Genomic DNA, 18,689 nt, shown 5'->3' on the forward strand with positions numbered 1-18,689 from the left:
CAACCTGGTCCTTAGGAAGATCCCTGTTTCCACCCAAGTGCAATCTCAAAGTGAAAAGAAAGGAAAAGAGTTTGTGCCCAAGGTAAATGCCTTTGCCCTTCTGTAGTGAATCTATTAAGGAAAATGCGCAGATAGGAAATTGTTTCTCTGCTACCTCAAAACTCAAGTGTAAGAGGGGTCTTTGGGATGAGCATTGTCCATGAGACTCCCAAAAGCAGACGAGCTACTAAAAGCTGCAATGGTCCATCTGTAAGTGCTGTCCTAGGCTTAAGCGCTCACTGTTTTTATGGGGAAACATCTCCCTCCAGAAACTCACTAGCCATCGCTCCTATATTCTCCGATGACCTATGGTAGATTAGCATCACTAGGAGGGCTGCTGCCCTTGAGAAGCAAGTCATCCATCCTTGAATAAAGACCAGACTTGACTCTAAAGTGAAGGAGCTTCTACGTTCCTCCTGACTACTGGAGCAACATAAATCACTCGGGTGACTAGACCTCATGAGGCAAGGATGGGGTGAAATAAAACTCATCAAGCAAGAGATCATGATATTAGAGCTTTGAAATTTTTATTTTTTTATTTTTTTAAGATTTTATTTATTTACTCATGAGAGACCAGAGAGAGAGAGAGGCAGAGATACAGGCAGAGCGAGAAGCAGGCTCCATGCAGGGAGCCCAACATGGGACTTGATCCCGGGTCTCCAGGATCACAACCTCGACTGAAGGCAGCACTAAACTGCTGAGCCACCTGGGCTACCTGAGCTTTGAAATTTTTAAAAGTAAAAGTTGCCCCTGCCTTCCCTGAGGAGTGCATGTTGCTCTCATGCAGGAACCACAGTCTCTTAGAGCCCTGGCGGTTCTATGGGCCCACCAGCTCCTACTCCTGGGTTACCAGGGGGTTTTAGTGAAAGTGCCCTTCTACTATTTCTCTCTTGGTTGATTGAATGCATTGCTTCTGTTTGTAATAGTCTTTTCTTGATTCCTTTTTTTTTATTTTTTAAAAAGTAATCTCTATGCCCCATGTGGGGCTCAAACTCATAGCCCTGAGATTAAGAGTCACATGCTCTACTGACTAAACCAGCCAGGTGCCCTTTGATTCTTGACATTGTAGAGAAATGGACTTTTTATGTACTAATGCAATGCTATGAACAGAACAACATTATCATGATAAAGTAGACTATCTTCCACAAGGTACAGCATAAGTCCCATGTATTTCAAATGAGAAGGTAGTAGCATCTGCTTTTTGCAAAAATATTATTTCTATCTACTCCCCTTGAAATGATTGTCCCAGTTTCATGGCAGCATTCCATGTTTGCTGCCATCTTCTCAGCTTGATTTTTCTACTACACTAGTTCATTTTTGATGACTGCTTCTTGGAGCATTTCAGAAAAAAATTTTTTTTTTCTTTAGGACTTAACTATATTGGATCTTTAAAAAAAAACTGTTTAAGAAGAGGAGCATGCATGATCATATCTCAGATGGTGTGTCTAGGCTATGTGCACATTTGTTTTTTAAAAAAAGAATAGAATTAGACTTTTTAATATGACACTGCATATTTATTAAAACACGCTGGGTCCTAAATAACAGTTACTTTAAAATCAAATCATGGTTTTAAAAAATTAAAAATCATTATATTTCCAACATCTTTACCTGTCAACACTATGCTTCAAGATTCCCACATTAGTGAAACACTGTGAAATGAAATGCCTTGCTGCTGGTGAAGCTGGTTCATGCCATCCATCCTGCGGAATAAGCCAATTTTTCTTCAATGGGGTTATTAGCTAATTTAAATTTTCTTTCTCTCACATTTTTATTTCCAAAGTTGCAAAAAAAATTGTTTTTATACCATTCTTCCATTCATCCAAAGAAACATTCTTTTTTTTTTTTTTTAAATTTTTATTTATTTATGAAGTCACACACAGAGAGAGAGAGAGAGAGAGGCAGAGACACAGGCAGAGGGAGAAGCAGGCTCCATGCACCGGGAGCCCGACATGGGATTCGATCCTGGGTCTCCAGGATCACGCCCTGGGCCAGAGGCAGGCGCCAAACCGCTGCGCCACCCAGGGATCCCCAAAGAAACATTCTTGAGAAGAAGTTACAACCAGCTAGAATAATGTGGTAATAATAATATATAGCAAATTATTCACTGCTACCTTGATTACAATGAACCAAAAGCTTTTCTTTTTTTTCTTAAGTGCTTTATACTTAGAATAGACTAATAAATAAAAGTATTAATTTTAGAGATGAAAGTCTGAAAAATAAGGCATTAACATTAAGCTCCCAAATAAAACTAAAGAGAAGTTTTGGTTACAGTCAGATGTTTTGCAACAACCAGCTTCTGCCCTTGACTGGCCCACTTACAGCAAATGGACAGGTGTAGACCAGAGTCTTAACTCAGTTCAGCTCACATGGTCAGTCAATGTGGTAAAACAGGTGTTGGCAAAGCTATTCACCCACACAGAGGCAAAGTCAAGATGTGAGAAGAGAATTCGAGTCAAGTGAAATTATCCAGGACACCTTATATTAGCCATGGACACTGGTTATAATACTCCTATTTGGACTCACTGCAGAAGATTCTAAACCCTACCTTCATGAGAGAATTCGAGACTATCATTCAGTTATTTGCTTACAGATTAAGTTCCATTTGAGTTATGTACACTAGATGACAATTTTCTGCAGGATCGGAAATTCAAAAAATCTTCCACTTCTACTCCTTTGCAACTTGATCTACTAGCTATGTCTATTTTTACCTTAAAGGGATTTGTTTCTCTTCATGTTCATCACTTGAACATCTTCTTCCACCTGTCAATCTCCAGCAAAGTTGTGAACTCAGGGCTTCAAGGTTTTTCTGGGAGGCCCAAGGGCAACTATTAACAAGACCAAAGACATTGACTTTGTCCACCATCCCATGGCACATGAGGTTCAGAATGAGATGAGTGCCTGAGAACAGAACAGTCAGATTACATTTCTCCTTCCTGAACACAGCTAGGACTATACTTAGGATTTGATTCCACTGAATGACCTTTTCAGCTGGACAAATGAAGCCTTGGAACATGCCAAACCTAACTTTTCCATTTGCATCTCCAGTTGCTCTCTTGATTAAATCAAGCTCTGGTCCTCTGATATTGACAATTGGCAATGGATGGAGACCCTCCCATCACTCAGGGATGATGTGGAGCTGCACTAATTAGTGTTAAATCTTTAAGGGGAGGATGAAGTTCAACGACGACCATCAGACCTCAAAGTCTCTTCCTTTAGATACTCTTTGCTCATTGTCAATCTCAGAGCATATTCATCTGAATTTTTAGGAGAGTCAAAGCATTTTCTTTGAATCTATTACAGATTGCTATGTAGCTACAGTTACAACCACTGTCATTTGTTGTACTGTGTGTTAGGCACTGAGCCTTGTAGCGATTGTCTCATTTGATCCTTGAAACAAGCCCATGGCATGAAGTGTAAAGTGTATTTTAGTTATTTTGAGGAGTGAATAGAGGCATAGATGGATTACATAAAATGGCCAAGTTTGTACAACGAGCAAGTGATTATGAGGCCAAGATTCAAATCCAGGTGTATCAGACACCAAAGACGTCAGAATACACGATTGTACAAGATGTCTCATGATACCTCAGAGAAGGATTTAGTTGACCAAACCTTTGAGGAGCTGAACTCAAAAATAGAGTGATGAGAAGCATGTGGGAGAGATATGAAGTGACTGTGTATCCAAAGAGAGAAACAGTTATATTGTAATGATTACGTTAGTAAGAAACCAATGCCAATGACACTCATAGCTCATCGTTTTTATGGGAAATGACAAGCAGATTCTCTTTTGTGCAGTACCCACAGCAACAGATGGCCTGAAGGAAAGAAATAATTCTACCCGCCAACAGGAGAAATTCTGACTTGCTCTGGAAGTAGGAAGATGCAGTCGGGGCAATGTCTCAGACTTCTGCAGCAGGCTCCATTTCCACCTGCCCAAGGAGCAAATGTCCCTCCTCATGCCCTCCCCCACACAGACATTTTACCCAGGCCACATCCTACAATTATTGCTTTATCTGCCTGCTGCTTAGCTTTGCAGCAGCATTTGGCACAGCCAACCACATCCTCCTTCTTGAAACACTTCTTTCCCCTAAAGTTCATGGAACCACATTCACCTGGCATTTCTGTACCTCATAGACCACTCCTTCTTGGTGTCATTTCCTCGATCCTCCTTCTCTTCCATGATTGTAAACATCGGTGCTCTCCATGGCTCTGCTCCTCCTCTGCATGTCCGTTAATCAACACTCGGTAATCATAGCTTTAGATACTGCTTCACGCCGATGGCACACTTGTATCTCCAGCCCAGACCTCTCCCTGCCTGCTCCACAATTCTACTTGGACGTCCACTGGGCCTCTCAAACCTAACTTCTCCAAAGCAGAGCTCATGATTCCCCCCATATCTGCTTCTGCTCCAGTCCTCCCCACCTCACTTAAGGGCACCATCATCTATCTGGTTACTTGAGCCAAACATCCCAGATTCATGCTCGATTTCATCCTCTCCATCAGCATCCACATCCAATCCATCAGCCAGTCTTATCCTATGGCTTGTGTTCTGAATCTGACTACTTGCCCAGTGTTTTGGCCACCCTGGTCCAGCCCACCTTCCTCTCTATCCTGAACTATGGGAACTGCCACCTTGCTCTCCCATTTCTACCACTCTACAACCCAGTCTCTGCACAGCAAGGTCTATACTAAAATGTACATTATATCTTGTCATTTCCCTGCTCAAACCCCTCCAATCTCTTCCCATGGATGTTAGAATAAAATTCAAATGCCTTATCATAGTTCTCCAGTCTCATGAGATGTGGATCCCACGAAGCTTTACAACTGCACTTTTTCTACCCTCTTCTCACTCACTGACCACACAGGTACCACATCCTCCTCCCACGGACAGAGTAAGGCCTCGGTGATCATCGGCCTAGGATGCACATCCCCTCAATCAGCACAGCTCTGGTGCATCTCATTTGGTTTCAGTTCAGATGCTACCTCCCCAAAGGGCGTTAGCCTCACCTCGGGGCTTACTCTGCTTTTGTTTTCTTCATGGCCTTCCTGCTATTTAAAATAACCTCTTAATGTATTTGTTTCATTACCATATTCCCCACTAGAGCACCCACTCTGTAAGACTGGAAGGAATATTAGATAGTTATTTTTGTTTGAAGCAACAGAAACTGGCTCTGAGCAGATTAAGGAGAAAGAGAATTCATTGAGAAGACTCTGACTCTTTAAGGTAGAATTTGAATAGTGTTCATATTCCTAGTACCACCTGAATATCTTTGAAAGACAAAACAAGGCATATAATCACCAACAAGCACTTAAAAAAAAAAAAAACGTAAATAGCATTTTAAAAAATATTCAGTCCAGGGCCTGTGTGGCTCAGCTGGTTAAGCATCCAACTCTTGGTTTTGGCTCAGGTAATGATCTCAAGGTTGTGAGACTGAGCCCTGCACTGGGCTCTGGGATCAGCACAGAGTCTGCTTGGATTCTCTCCCTCTCCCTCTTCCTTGCCCTCTGCCTGTCCCCCTGCTTGCTCTCTTTCTCACTCTCTGCCTCTCTCAAATAAATAAAATCAAAAAAAAAAAAAAAAAAAAAAAGGTTGTCAGAATCCACTCCTAGAGTTTCTGATTCAATAAGATCAAGCCCCAAGTTGGGCTATACTCAGTTCGGAGTCTGCTTTAGATTCTCTCTCTTTCTTTATCTCATTCACTCACTCTCTCTCTCTCTCAAATAAATAAATGAAATCTTAAAAAAAAAAATTCAGTCCCTTCACAAATATATGGGGGAGGGAGGTATATGAGTGACTTTGGACCTGGGAAGACTCATGGCCATTTATCTAAATATGGGCAAAAAAAGAATCCTTAGAGAAGGTAAAAATTCCTGTGTAAAAAATATGAAGTAAGACAACAATAATGAATCTTTTCTCTTAAATAAATTATTCAGCTAGAAAATTAGACACCAAAATAAAAGAAAATCAGAAAATTATTTATTTGGGGCCTGGTGGCAGTGGACTCTAAGCTTTGGTTTAATAAAACATGAACTCACCCTTGATATTGTAGGGGAAGAAAGAGTTTTTCTTGACTCCCTTATGAACCCTGGCTGGGTGTGAAAGTTAAGCAGACAAAGACAGGTTAACAAGAGAAAAGTATGCAAATTTATTTAATATAAGTTTTAAAAAAATAAGTTTTATGTGACACAGGAGCCTCCTTAAAGAAATGAAGAGTCAAAAAAATGGTTACACCTGAGTGTTTTCATGCCAGGTTAGATGAAGAGTGGACAGTCATGGAGAAAAGGATAGAATAAATTAGGTATAAACTAAACGTAATAAGTGGGAGGAATTCAGTAAGGCTTGTTTATTTGGATCCTTTTCCCTCAATCTGAGAGACAAGGCTGCTCCTTTCTTCCACGTACAGCGAGGGCACTTCTCACGTGAGAGTCTTGCAAACTACTTCAGGGGGAAAGGGCAGGTGAAGGTCAGAGAGACTTTACTGCTTCTGACCTTTTCTCAAACTTCTTCAGCTTAAAATATTCAATATATCAAGGTGCCATATTTTGAGGTAACATGTTCTGAACCCTGTCAGTAACGAACTTGCAATTTATTTTCAAATAAAAAATGCAAAATTTAACTGAAATGATAAAGGTCTTTCCTGAACAGCATATGAAATTTCCTTATTTAATAATAGCTCTTTCCAGATGCTCTTGATATTCAACACAATATACTTTCTGGAAACAATAATGACTGAAACACAAAGAGTCTTTTGTGCTAAAGACCAATTATTACAGTCCTGCCATAAGAGGTTTGAGATCAAGTAGGCTGGGACTGAATCTTTTCCCTACGTGACAAAGTCTGGGAAAAACTCAAAGAAACAAGATTTCCTAGTTTTATGAACCAAATTTGATTACCTTCTAGCAGTGCTGATGAAAACCAGTGAAAAGAGATGTCAGCTTGACTTTCATTATGAAATAAACACACCCTTTACATGGAAAACAAGATTCTGCAAAATAGTTAATAAACATTCAAAAATACAAATTTTGAAAAGCATTTTCATTGCCATGTGATTCATCAGTTTTTACTCCCAGAGACTCTGGCATCATGCCAGGAGATAATCATCTCCCAGAATTAAAGGAAAAGTAATGAATGTCAGGAAAACAGGAATGCGTGGAGATAAATAATGGGCAACCCATTCATCATTTCAAATATCCTTCATAATGTCCTCATGTTCTGACTTTGGGATCCTTCAAGAATTTTCAAAATTAGAATATCAAAGTGATGCTTCACTTTCTGTCATCTGAGATATGGGATGTGAATTGTTCAGAAGGAGTGAAACACTAAACATTTCATGTTAGTCAATAACTCCAGGCTTTCCCTCCCAAGATATTTTTCCAGAGAGTCTAGTAAGCAGCAAAGTTGGCTGATTCGGGTTTTGATTCCTCTCCCTTCTTCAGCTCACCCCTGACAGCTTCTAGAGATCAGGAAATGCACACGGGCGGTCTGCAGTCAAGAGCTGTCTGTAATTTCCTCATCCTTTTCTGCCTCTTGAGAGAATACTTGAAGGAACACTTCATATTGCATATTAAGACATCAGATATTGCAATTTCCTCTGGAAAAAAAATGAATGTCGGTGCACATTATAGTCAATCTCCTTTAAGAGTTACTTCCAAGGTAAAGAAAAAATATGACCTGGGGACAGAGGAGAAACAGAGCCAGGTAACACCATGCCTAAAAGTCAAAAAGGGATTGGGCTCATAAATAATGGAAAACAAAATAATAGTGGTAGGTTGGCATTAAATTCTAAAATGCTTGAGATACTGAAAGAATTTCCTTCTGTGCATAAATATGAAGAACCTCTAAAATAAACAACCATAGAAATAAAAAGCTAACAGAAATTTATTTTTAATGCTGTAAATAAAACAGGAATGGGAGCCTTTAGAAAATAAGGACATAGGAGCTTTCCCTTCTGTTTTACCATGTAGGGAGTTGAGAATGAAAAGCCTCCACTGGGGATGAAGGCAGGATGAGCTACCAGCTTCCAAGGCTCTGTCCCTTCCTGGCAGTGGGGACCGTGGAGAGGGAGAAGAGCCACCTCCAGTAGCCACCAAACTACTGTTTGATCCCAAATAGCCAACACCAGCTCCAGGCAGTTCTCAGGCCAGCATAAATGCCAACAGACAGCATCCTGTGCTCACATGGAAGCCTGGGCCTGTGGGACCAAATGGTGTAGTAGTGAGTGGACTAGGAGCCCCTCCAAAAGATACATTCACCCATGACCTGTGAATGTGAACTTATTGGGAGAAAGGGTCTTCGCAGATGTAACAAAATGAAGGATCTTGAGATGCAGTTATCCTGGGCTACCCAAGTAGGCCCTACATCCAATGACAAATGTCCTCACAGGAGACAGAAGAGGAGAGGGCAAAGGAGAGGACCACGTGAAAGTGGAGTCTCCGGCTGGAGTCACAGCCACAGCCATCTTTGTAAAGATTGCATGTAAGTTCCTAGAAGTTCAGGCCTAAGTTTATATTTGGTAGGATTGTCCAGTCAGCTTCACAAATTAAGACCAACTAGCATAGATGCTATGATTTTCAGAGGAGGAGAAGTATCTTTTTTCTTTACCCGTCTATGTTCTTGACTGGGACCCCTGTAACAAAAGATTAACAAGAGAAAAAAACATACAAATGTATTTAATATAAATTTTACATGACACAGAAACCTTCAAAAGGAAATAAAGACCCAAAGAAACAGCTCAAGCTGAGTATTTTTAATATTATGTTTCATGATAAGTGAAGGGTACTTCTCACATGAGGGTTTTGTGACTTGCTTCAGGCAAAGGTCACAAAACACTTCCTGCACAAGCCATTTCTCAAATTCCTTCAGCTTGAAATATCCACTATGCCAAGGTGCCATATTTTGTGGATAGCATGTCTCGAATGCCATCAGAGTCTTCAGATGCTTGGTTTCTAGTCCAGGATTTTCTACTTGATTAGTAAACTCAAGCTAAGTGTAATCTCCTGGAGGACAAGTTTCTGCCCCTGAAAGGTGTTCAAGGACCACTGTCAATGTGGACTCTGATTTTGATCATTTGTTCTGCCTCTATCAGCTCTACTAATGTGGGCCTCTCAAATTATATACAGAGTAGAAGATATCCAATTTTCTGAAGGTCCATAAATTAAAGACCTACTGGCTAACTAAATGTTCTATCTCAAATGTCCCTTGCCCTGTTACAAAGATTAGATATCTCTGGCCTGTGTGGTATGACCGGCAAGAGTAGTTTGGTACAAACTCCTGGATCATGGCTGACCTCTGTATCACTTTCTGGAGAAGTTGGTCCAGACTAAAGTAACCTTTTCCTTAGTTTTTAGTCCACAAAGAAGAGTCAGTTTTGGCCTATAGCCTCAGGATTCTTTATTATAACCTGGCTCCTTTAAGCAAAAAAGGATTTATTGGGGGGGAAAATTAGGTAACTCAGAAGCTCAATAAGAAAGCTGGAGAAGTAGGCTTGTAAAATAGGGAAACCCCAAGATAAAGACATTGTCAGAAAGCAGCTACTGCTGTCATTGCTTCTCTGGCCCCTTGACTCAGCCGCCACTGGACACTGTCACCAGTTACAGACAATGCTGCTCACCACCAACACAACTCTTGAGAACCAAATCTTATGCTCCCTCCATCTACATACCACATACTTAGATTTAAAGTTTGATTTGCAGGGGGCAAGCGAGGCCTATCTGATGGGCCTCTTTGAAGACATCAACCAGTGTGTTGTTCATGCCAAACCTGTAACAATTAAGCCAAAAGACATCCAGCTAGCACGCCACATCAGTGGCAAACATGCTTAAGAATCCATTGTGATGGAAAAGATTGCATTCTTTTAAAAAAATTTCTTTTCTTCCTGTTATTGGTAGTTCTCAACATTAGAAATATTTTCTCCATGGAATCAAAAGGTACTTGAATATATGATTGCAAGTGGAAAAACAGGGGACAGAAATCAGCTATTGGCAGTTTTTCCATTTTCATATGTGTGCATTTTTAATATAAATGCAGGAACATAAAGCATTCATGTAAGTCAAAATGTTTCAGTGGACACATTTCAGCAGTTCAACTTTATAATAATTATAAATAAACCTGTTAAGTTTTCTGAACAATGCCAGCATTTGGATTTTTTTAAGACAAGAAAATTTCTTGTTGATGGCAACTAAATGGTGTTTGTAGCATTTTTATCATACGATAGATTCCATCCACGCACTATACTTTTCTGAGTTGTCCTATGTGCAAGTACATGTTTTTAATGTTGTCTGTCTTCTGTGCTGTTCCTGTAAGTTTGCTATTAAAATACATTAAACTCTACAACATGAATTTAAGATATTAACGTGTGAACGTACACTTAGCCAAATCATGTGCAAGGAAAGAATGGAGCTCTCCAAACTCATGGATTCTCCAATGGTTCCTGTCACCCACCAGTACTCACACAGTGAGGGAGTTCCCCACACCCGAATTTCGACAGCCAAAAATCATAACAAATGAGCTAATCTTTATGGGTTCTATAGAGACTCTAGTCATTTCTGTCTTCTGGAACTTTAAATAGCACTTATATTGAGGTGCAGGTTGGAAGAAATAGATTAGATAAATACTTCCATTGAGTTATAAAGCCATATGATCTGGTTCTCCTTTTAGCTTATGCTTAACATCACTGTAAAAAGAGTACATCACACCACTAGGCCTTCCCACTTCCATAAACAGAGCTGAGCAGTCTCTTAGGGCTTCACCATCACAAACTAAAGTCCTAAACAATACTTTCTTACTTTTCGCACGACGCAGACACAGGTAGACAATGTTAACATTTCTAAGACATATTTAGGTAAATAGATGGCAATCATTGGGTTGTAGGCATTCAATCTGGGATGTTCCCTGATGCTCCAGTGGTGTGAGGCCACCTTAACAACTGTGCATATCTACATTTTAGTTCGCCTTACTTCATCCTAGGCCCTCTAAAACCTCTCCTTGGACTGGCCTGGCTAGTAAAGACCTGGGCACCAGAACCACACTTCTGTGTTTTTTTCTTTTTCTATTTTATTTTTAATTTTTTATTTAAATTTGGTTAATTAGCATATACTTTTTAATTTCATTTAAATTCAGTTAATTAGCACATAATGTATTATTGGTTTCAGAGGTAGAAGTGATTCATCAGTCTTATATAACACCCAGTGCTCATTACATCACATGCCCTCCTTAATGCCCATCACCCAGTCACCCCATCCCCCTACCTACCTCTCCTCCAGAGACCCTGAGCTGGTTTCCTATGATTATTTGAATTCAATTAATCAGCATATAGTGTATTAATAGTTTCAGAGATAGAGTTTAGTGATTCATCAGTTGCATGTAACACCCAGTGCTCATTACATCAAGTGCCCTCCTTAATGCCCATCCCCAAGGTACCCCATCCCCTCCAGTGACCCTCAGTTTGTTTCCCATGATTAAGAGTCTCTTATGATTTGTCTCCCTCTCTGATTTCATTTTGTTTTATTTTTTCCTCTCTTCCCCAATGATCCTCTGTTTTATTTCTTAAATTCCACATGAATGAGATCATATAATAACTGTCTTTCTCTACTTGACTTATTTCACTTAGCATAACATTCTCTAGTTCCATCCATGTCATTGCAAATGGCAAGATTTCTTTTTTTTTTTTTTTTTGATGGCTGAGTAGTAATCCATGGAACCACACTATTTTTACTGAACTGATCTTTCAGGCTATGTACATTAGTATTTCTTGAAGGTTATTAATAAGAGACAGTTCATAATGATTCATTACTGTATAGCTGTCCAGATGGCTGTTGTTCATTAAACCACACATATCGTCTCAATTACAGGCCAAAGGAGAACTTTCTGATCTCAGTGTCAAGAAAAGCTGTGTGCTCTGGAGCACCTATTTTTTTTTTTTTGTTTATGTCACAGACAGGATACTCTAAATCTTGTAATTGTTTAAATTTCTCTGGTAACCTGGCTCTGGGTGGGTTAGAATAAAATTTGAAGCCTCTGTCTAACATGTTTATAGGACTCCAAGGCATGTATTTTTCTGTACTAACCTCACAGGGCTCCACCTCATTTTCCTATCCTTAGGCAACCTGACAAATTTTCATTTATTTCAGCCTGCTGTATTATATATATTCTGTAATTCACTTTAGATCATTTTAGAAACAGAATGGAAATGGAAGGAGGGAAAGAAGGAAGAAAAGGAAAAAAGGAAGGAAGGAAGACAAGTAGACTGCCTTAAAATTCTTGACTGATTATATGTTCAGCTAGGTCACACCTAGAAGGTAAGTTCTCCAACGTGCAAACTATAACTTACTTATATATACACTCAAACTTACGGCTCTCAATTTGTAAGTTATTTTAGATAAAAATCTTATCACAACAATATGACTAAATGTTACTAAATTGATACTTGAAAATGGTTAAAATGTTAAATGTTATGTTTATTTTACCACAATAAAATATCTTTAAAGCCATCTGTTAGGATTAGAAAAAAAGACTCTCTAGTTCTACTAAATCTGAAGCTTCTTAAAGGAAATAACTGTCTTATTTATCTTTGTGATAAATTGTAGGTCCCATCAGGGTCTACAATAATAAAATGCATACATCTGGTTTGATATGTTTCTTGAATTGTGTTTCTTGAAGATATAAGTAGACTTTACATGTAGGCAGTTGCTTATGAGTGTGATTTGGGATTCCTGAAGGTTCTGGTAAGTATCCCTCCATCATTTGTGCTAACTGAACTTCCTACCATTCCTTTGAGTTATGCCCATAGTAAAAGGCAAATATCTTATCCAAAAAGAGAGGAATATTTTTTGAATGCATAATTTTTAAAGCTATCTTCCTAAGAATGTGGCTCTGGGGAAGGGAGCTGCAAAACAGGTAAATTTGGGTTGAGGATAAAGTTAAGAAGAGAAATGAAGACAGACAAAAAGGGTACATTCTAGAAGATAGCAAGCCTACAAGGTCTGGTGGGAGGGAGAATCCATATACCTTAGGGGAAAGCCATGAGCTTGTAAAGATTTTCTTTACATGTTTTAAAGCAATTACACTTAACTTGGGGCTCAAGCTCACAACCCCGAGATCCAGAGTCACACACTGCACCCACTGAGCCATCCAGGGGCTCCAAGCCATAAGCTTCTAGAAGCATAGTAAAAGTTTTCACAGTGTGACCTTGGGAGAAAGGGACATTCCAAAAAATGGGAGAGGAATGTTCTGAAATTCTGGAAAGTTTGTATCATGAATATAAAGACAAAGCTACTTTCTGCCCAGAGTAGCCTAGAATCACACAGATCATAGGATTCAGAGCCAGAAGAAATCTTAAATATCACTTAATCCCATACTCCTCTCCTAGAACTATGAAAGTAGAGATACACAGAGGAGTAGTTGGTGGCCTAACCAGGAGAAAACTCAAATCCCAAGTTGGTACCATTGCCACTGTACCCCATAACTTGCTTATCTTGAGTAGAAAATTTTTATTTCCTGACTTGTGCCTGATTATTTGATTCTAGCAGCTGGAACACCAATGATTTCTCAGAGCAATGGAGTGCTTAATGCACAGGAGGTTGTAAAAACCCATGATGATGGGTAGAATTCAAATTGCAAATTGCAGAAGGTGAAAATCCCACATTGACTCGGGAATAATATGTGTTAATCTTTCCCTGATGAAGGAGGATGATTTGTTTACATCTTAGAAAATACTTGGCAGCCCTTACTGCCATTTTGCCAAGAAAAATCTCCTTCCAACATTATTTCCACTTGGGCATTCATCATTCCAACCCCACAGGCTAAAAATATAAAGGCATCACGGGAGGGAGGAGTGGGAGAGGGGGCAAGCGTATGCCTTGCTGCGTATGCTACCATCTTATTAGCAACTCTGTCTCCCAGCATCCCAAACTGGTTTAAGCCACTTCACCAAATAGTCCCCTTGCCCAGCTTTGGTACTCATCTTACCTTTTATTGATCCTCTTCTGATCATTTTCCTCTTTCCTGCCTCCTGAAAGTGTTTTATGCATCTCTCTAACCATCTGGTTCATTTTCACTAGGCAGAGTTGCCTCTCCCTTCTTCCTCTCTTTCGATTTCCGTCTTTGGGAAACACATTAAACAGTTACCGGTGAATCACATACACTCACTGTGTACATAGTTCTAGAATCAGAAATCCAAACTCAAGGTTATTCAGAAATACTGCCGCACTGGGGAATACTTCCAACCTAAACTCCTCTAAAGATCTGAAGTTGCAGATAATAAATTCACATGGAAATTACGACTGCTGTAAAATCTTTAGCTATAGATGTGGGTATAGCACTTACTATATTCCATAAAAACATTTGCGCTGCTTTCAGTTATTAACTCACTTAATAATCATAACAATACAACAAGGCAGATACTATTATTATCCCCATTTCCCAGAAGAGGAAACCATTGCATAGAGATGTTGTATAACTTGCCAATGAACTTGGCCAGTAATTGGTGGAGCTGGTTATTCAGCTAGACACTTCAGCTCCAAAGTCTGTTCCATTAGCCCTTACCCTATGCCATTACCACACCTACACAAGTAGGGGGAACATGATGCTTTTCCTTGCTCAACTACACCAGCTCTAATCACATTTTAAACATTAGATTCCATTGCCTTGAGGATTTAGAAATAGATATTTGTTGGCAAATGAAGGGCACCTGGGTGGCTCAGTGGTTGAGCATCTGCCTTTGGCTCAGGTCATGGATCCTGGGGTCCTGGGATGGGGTCCCCATCGGGCTTCCTGCGGGAAGTCTGCTTCTCCCTCTGCCTATGTCCCTACCTCTCTGTGTCTCTCATGAATAAATAATAAAAATAAATAAAATAAAATAAAATAAAATAAAATAAAATAAAATAAAATAAAATAAAATAAAATAAAAAGAAAGAAATTAGTTGGCAAATGAGCATTCTCTGTATAGGTTAAATGACCAGTACCAGCCCATCCCTAGGTGGGAGAGTGGTGCTTCATCCTTCTCTCCAAGGCCCCAGCACTCACTCTCTTAGCACTCACTCTCTTTTCCTTTCTCATGAGACAACTTATGGCCATCTCCAACACCAGTCCCCTGAGACTCTGGGTTTGAGAGAAGAGTGTAAAAAAAAAAAAAAAGTTAACAATTATTGAATGCTTCTTACATGGTAGGCACTAGCCTAATTATATATTATCTCATTAAATTCTCAAAATCATCCTATGAGGCAGGCATTTTTTATCCCCACTGGATAGATAGGAAAGCAGAGAAGACTATGTGACTTCTGAAGACCTTACTGCCTACTGGAGCTAAAGGCTGGCTCCAGTGTCTGGACTTCTATCCACTAGCCATTGCAACAGGGCTGCTGCAGGGAATCATATTGCCCCTCCCCACACCAGATCTGTCACACAGTCCCTGCCACTGTGTCCCAGGGCTGGAGAATAATGCAGGAACTCCTCCCCCAGAGTCATTCCATGAGTCCCTCTAATTGTCTGCTGCAGGTCATCTAATGCAGTGTGAGGGGAGCTTGGAAACGGCTATGGATACTGTATTGAAAATGCAGTTCCTCCCTTCTTTGTGTCATTCACGCCACTCAGCATGTCTTGAGGCCCTAGGAGTCTATGATGAAAAGATTCAGGAAGTAGCTTCCTTACAGGTCATCCAAAATCCAACCCTCACTTTAGAAGCTAAGTGATGTTGTTGCCTCCCTCTCTCTGTGTCTCTTTCTCTCTCTCTTCTTTTTCCGTTTTGTGACTATATTTTTCTTTCCTTAATAAATCCAAATGCCTTAAACATATTTTCACCTTTAGGGGGATGTTAGCTGCAGTAAGTCCAAAAAAAAGGACTATCTCACTCTGTCACTACTTAAGGAATAAAATTTACAAATAAATTTTATGGAGGTAATCTCAATTGAATATTACACAGCCAATCCAATTAACCTAACATAGAATTAGCAGGGGACATGGTTCTTCTCTGAGCTGAAGAGAAAGATTAGAAAGCGCTACAAGGGAGATTAGCTAGATTTACAGCCTCTGACAGCTCGCTAGCATATCTTGATGTGCCTCGCCAAGAAAATGAGAGTATCGGGCTGGTTTTACATTTGTTGATATTATTTTACTCTTAGGCAAACTATCTAAATTGTACTCATTCCTTGATAGAGAAGGAGTGGGAGCAATATGATTGCCACTGAAACTTCCTTCACTGAAATTGAATTGATAACAGTAGGAAAATCTTCTTGGCCTGAATCTATCTATTATCACCCTATTACCTTCTGTCAATTGAGGGTGTTAGGACACACCGTGGTGCCAAATCCTTCATGTTAAAGTTAACTCTTAGAAGGCAAGCAAAGCACAAGGCTAGAGATATTTCACTTACACTGTTCTAGTGCTTCCTACTTCTGCATATTGTGGTGAGATTTTCGCCCACAGGAACTTAGGATTTTAATAATGTGACAAAGAAAGAGAAACACCAAATGAATGGCCAGCTTGAATTCAAAAGTGAGTTGAGGGTGTTATGCTATATGTTGGCAAATTGAACTCCAATAAAAAAAAATTTTTTTTAAAGTGAGTTGATAAGAATGTCTGTGCTAAAGTTCAGTTTGAGGCCAATGTAGAGAGAAATAATTGCATTAAATATCCTGTCTGGTGGGAAGTCGTTGAACAAAGTTATCTCGGGAGATCCTAAAAATACTGCTCAAATGGAGAGAGAAAAATCGGTCCAGCTGACAATGTCCCATGTGGTAGCAGTAGATATCATCCAAATATGGAGCAGTGCCTCTAAGATGAAAGTCAGTATCCCATCCATTATGAGTGCCAAATGCACAAGCCAGGGCAACACCACAACTGGAGATTTCTCAGGAAAGTTCAACGCATGTTTTTCCTCACTGCGCCAATGTTTAGTCAATGGGGGTGATTGAAGCACTGAAGCAATTTGGGTGATTTTTTTCACTGTAATAAAATATACATAACATAAAATTTGCTATTTTAACCATTTTTAAAGATACAGTTAAGTGAATTCAGTGGCATTGAGAATATTCACAATGCTGGACAATCATCACCACTACTGATTTCTAGAATTTTTTCATCATCACAAACAGAAACTCTGTACCCTCTAAACAACAACTCCCTATTTCCCCTGACCCCATAACCCCTAGTAACCCCTATTCTACTTTGTCTCTATGAATTTGCCTATTGTAGGTACATCATATAAGTAGATTCATACAATATTTGTCCTTTTGTGTCTGGCTTATTTCACGTAGCATAGTGTTGTCCAAGTTCCTCTATGTGGCAGCATGTGTCAGAATTTCATTCCTTTTTAAGGCTGAATAATAACCCATTATGGATGAATATACCACATTTTGTTTATCCAGTTCATCAGCTGATGGACATTTGTTTCCACCTTTTGGCCATTGGGAATAGTGTTGCTATAAACATTGGTGTAACCACTGAAGCATTTTAAGCAAAGGAGTAACATGATCTGATTTCTATTTTAGGAAAATCACCCCTTATATCAGTCAGGGCGTAGTCAGAAAACAGAAATCACACCAGTTATACAATAAAGACGATATGCTGTGAAGAATTAGTGACCAGGGAAATGAAAAGTCGGGGACAGAACAACACATTATCACAGGGGCAGAAACCGAGGAAAGGAGCTGTTACCCCTGGGGATCAGGTGTAGAGAGAGAGGCTGGGGTTGCTGAGTTGAAAAGCTTTAGAAGGAGAGTAGAGATGGGGCCCCATGGGGTTGAAACTCAAAAACTCTCTTGAGAGCTGAAGCTCTCCTGGTGGCAAGAGTGACCAGCTGAGCAGCTGGTTCTGATGCCCAGGAACTCAGAGGGGAGGTTCCAGGGGCTGAAAGCCCAAACTCTGAGAAGAGGTTGCTGTTTGACCAGTGCTGATGTCTCTGGGCTTTGGTGGGGGACCCTCTGGTACCAGACCCCCTAACATTGAGGAGGGCTGCTGCTCAGCTAGTGTTGGTGTCTCCAAGTTCAGAGAAGAGGGCCCATGTGGCTGGAACTCCATGCTCCGCTGGGGGCATTGCTTGGCTGTTGCCAGTGTCTCTGAGGGGGCGTGATGAGACCAGTTCTGGGAGTGTTGGAAAGACTACAAATGGACTCAAGAGCTGCTGAGAGAATGAACTGCCACTGTGGGGTGAAGAAGCAAGCCGGGGGAGTCATGCTGACAAAAACAGGAAGCTGCCAGGAAGGAGCAAATCCCTTCTCCCGCCTCCAACCTTGGTGCTTCTTCTGGTGCCCCCGTTGCCAGAGCCTGACAGGGATCCACCTAGCAGAGCAGAAATGTGGTTTGCAGGGGCTCAGCCCCAGGGTCACACGACAGAGTGTGGAAAAGATGATAATACTACAGTAGTCCTATAGCAATGGGGGAGGCAAGACTGGAGTCAGGAATAAAGTACACTTTGGGCATATTCTCAGTGGTAGACAGTCCTTGGAGGTGACCGGCTCAGTTTGCTCTCTACATTGGGAATGATCCCCAAAAGTATTGCCTGTCTTATATAATTCCACCCACTGACCATAACCGATTTATACAGGGTGACCACCTAACCCAAGCTGAATTCTGAGTCTCTTTCTGATCTTTGAAATTTGGAAAAGATACACCTGAAATCTGGGATCAAAGATCTGAGTCTAGTAATCTATCTGTAGGC

General features: G+C 40.3%; 1 long non-coding RNA gene across 2 annotated transcripts; it reads right to left on the reverse strand.

Annotated features, from left to right (window-relative positions):
• Positions 1-6,158: 6,158 nt before the first annotated feature.
• Positions 6,159-14,410, reverse strand: LOC144315826 (uncharacterized). Of its 2 annotated transcripts, none has more exons than XR_013381583.1 (2): positions 14,003-14,410; positions 6,159-7,708 (listed from the first exon to the last, which is right to left on the reverse strand). It is a non-coding gene; the product is annotated as an uncharacterized LOC144315826 (long non-coding RNA). The 2 variants fall into 2 exon arrangements; XR_013381584.1 differs by lacking the exon at positions 6,159-7,708 and adding an exon at positions 7,898-8,663.
• Positions 14,411-18,689: the final 4,279 nt, after the last annotated feature.

This window comes from Canis aureus, chromosome 1 (assembly GCF_053574225.1).
Source record: "Canis aureus isolate CA01 chromosome 1, VMU_Caureus_v.1.0, whole genome shotgun sequence".
Classification (NCBI taxonomy): Eukaryota; Metazoa; Chordata; class Mammalia; order Carnivora; family Canidae; genus Canis; species Canis aureus.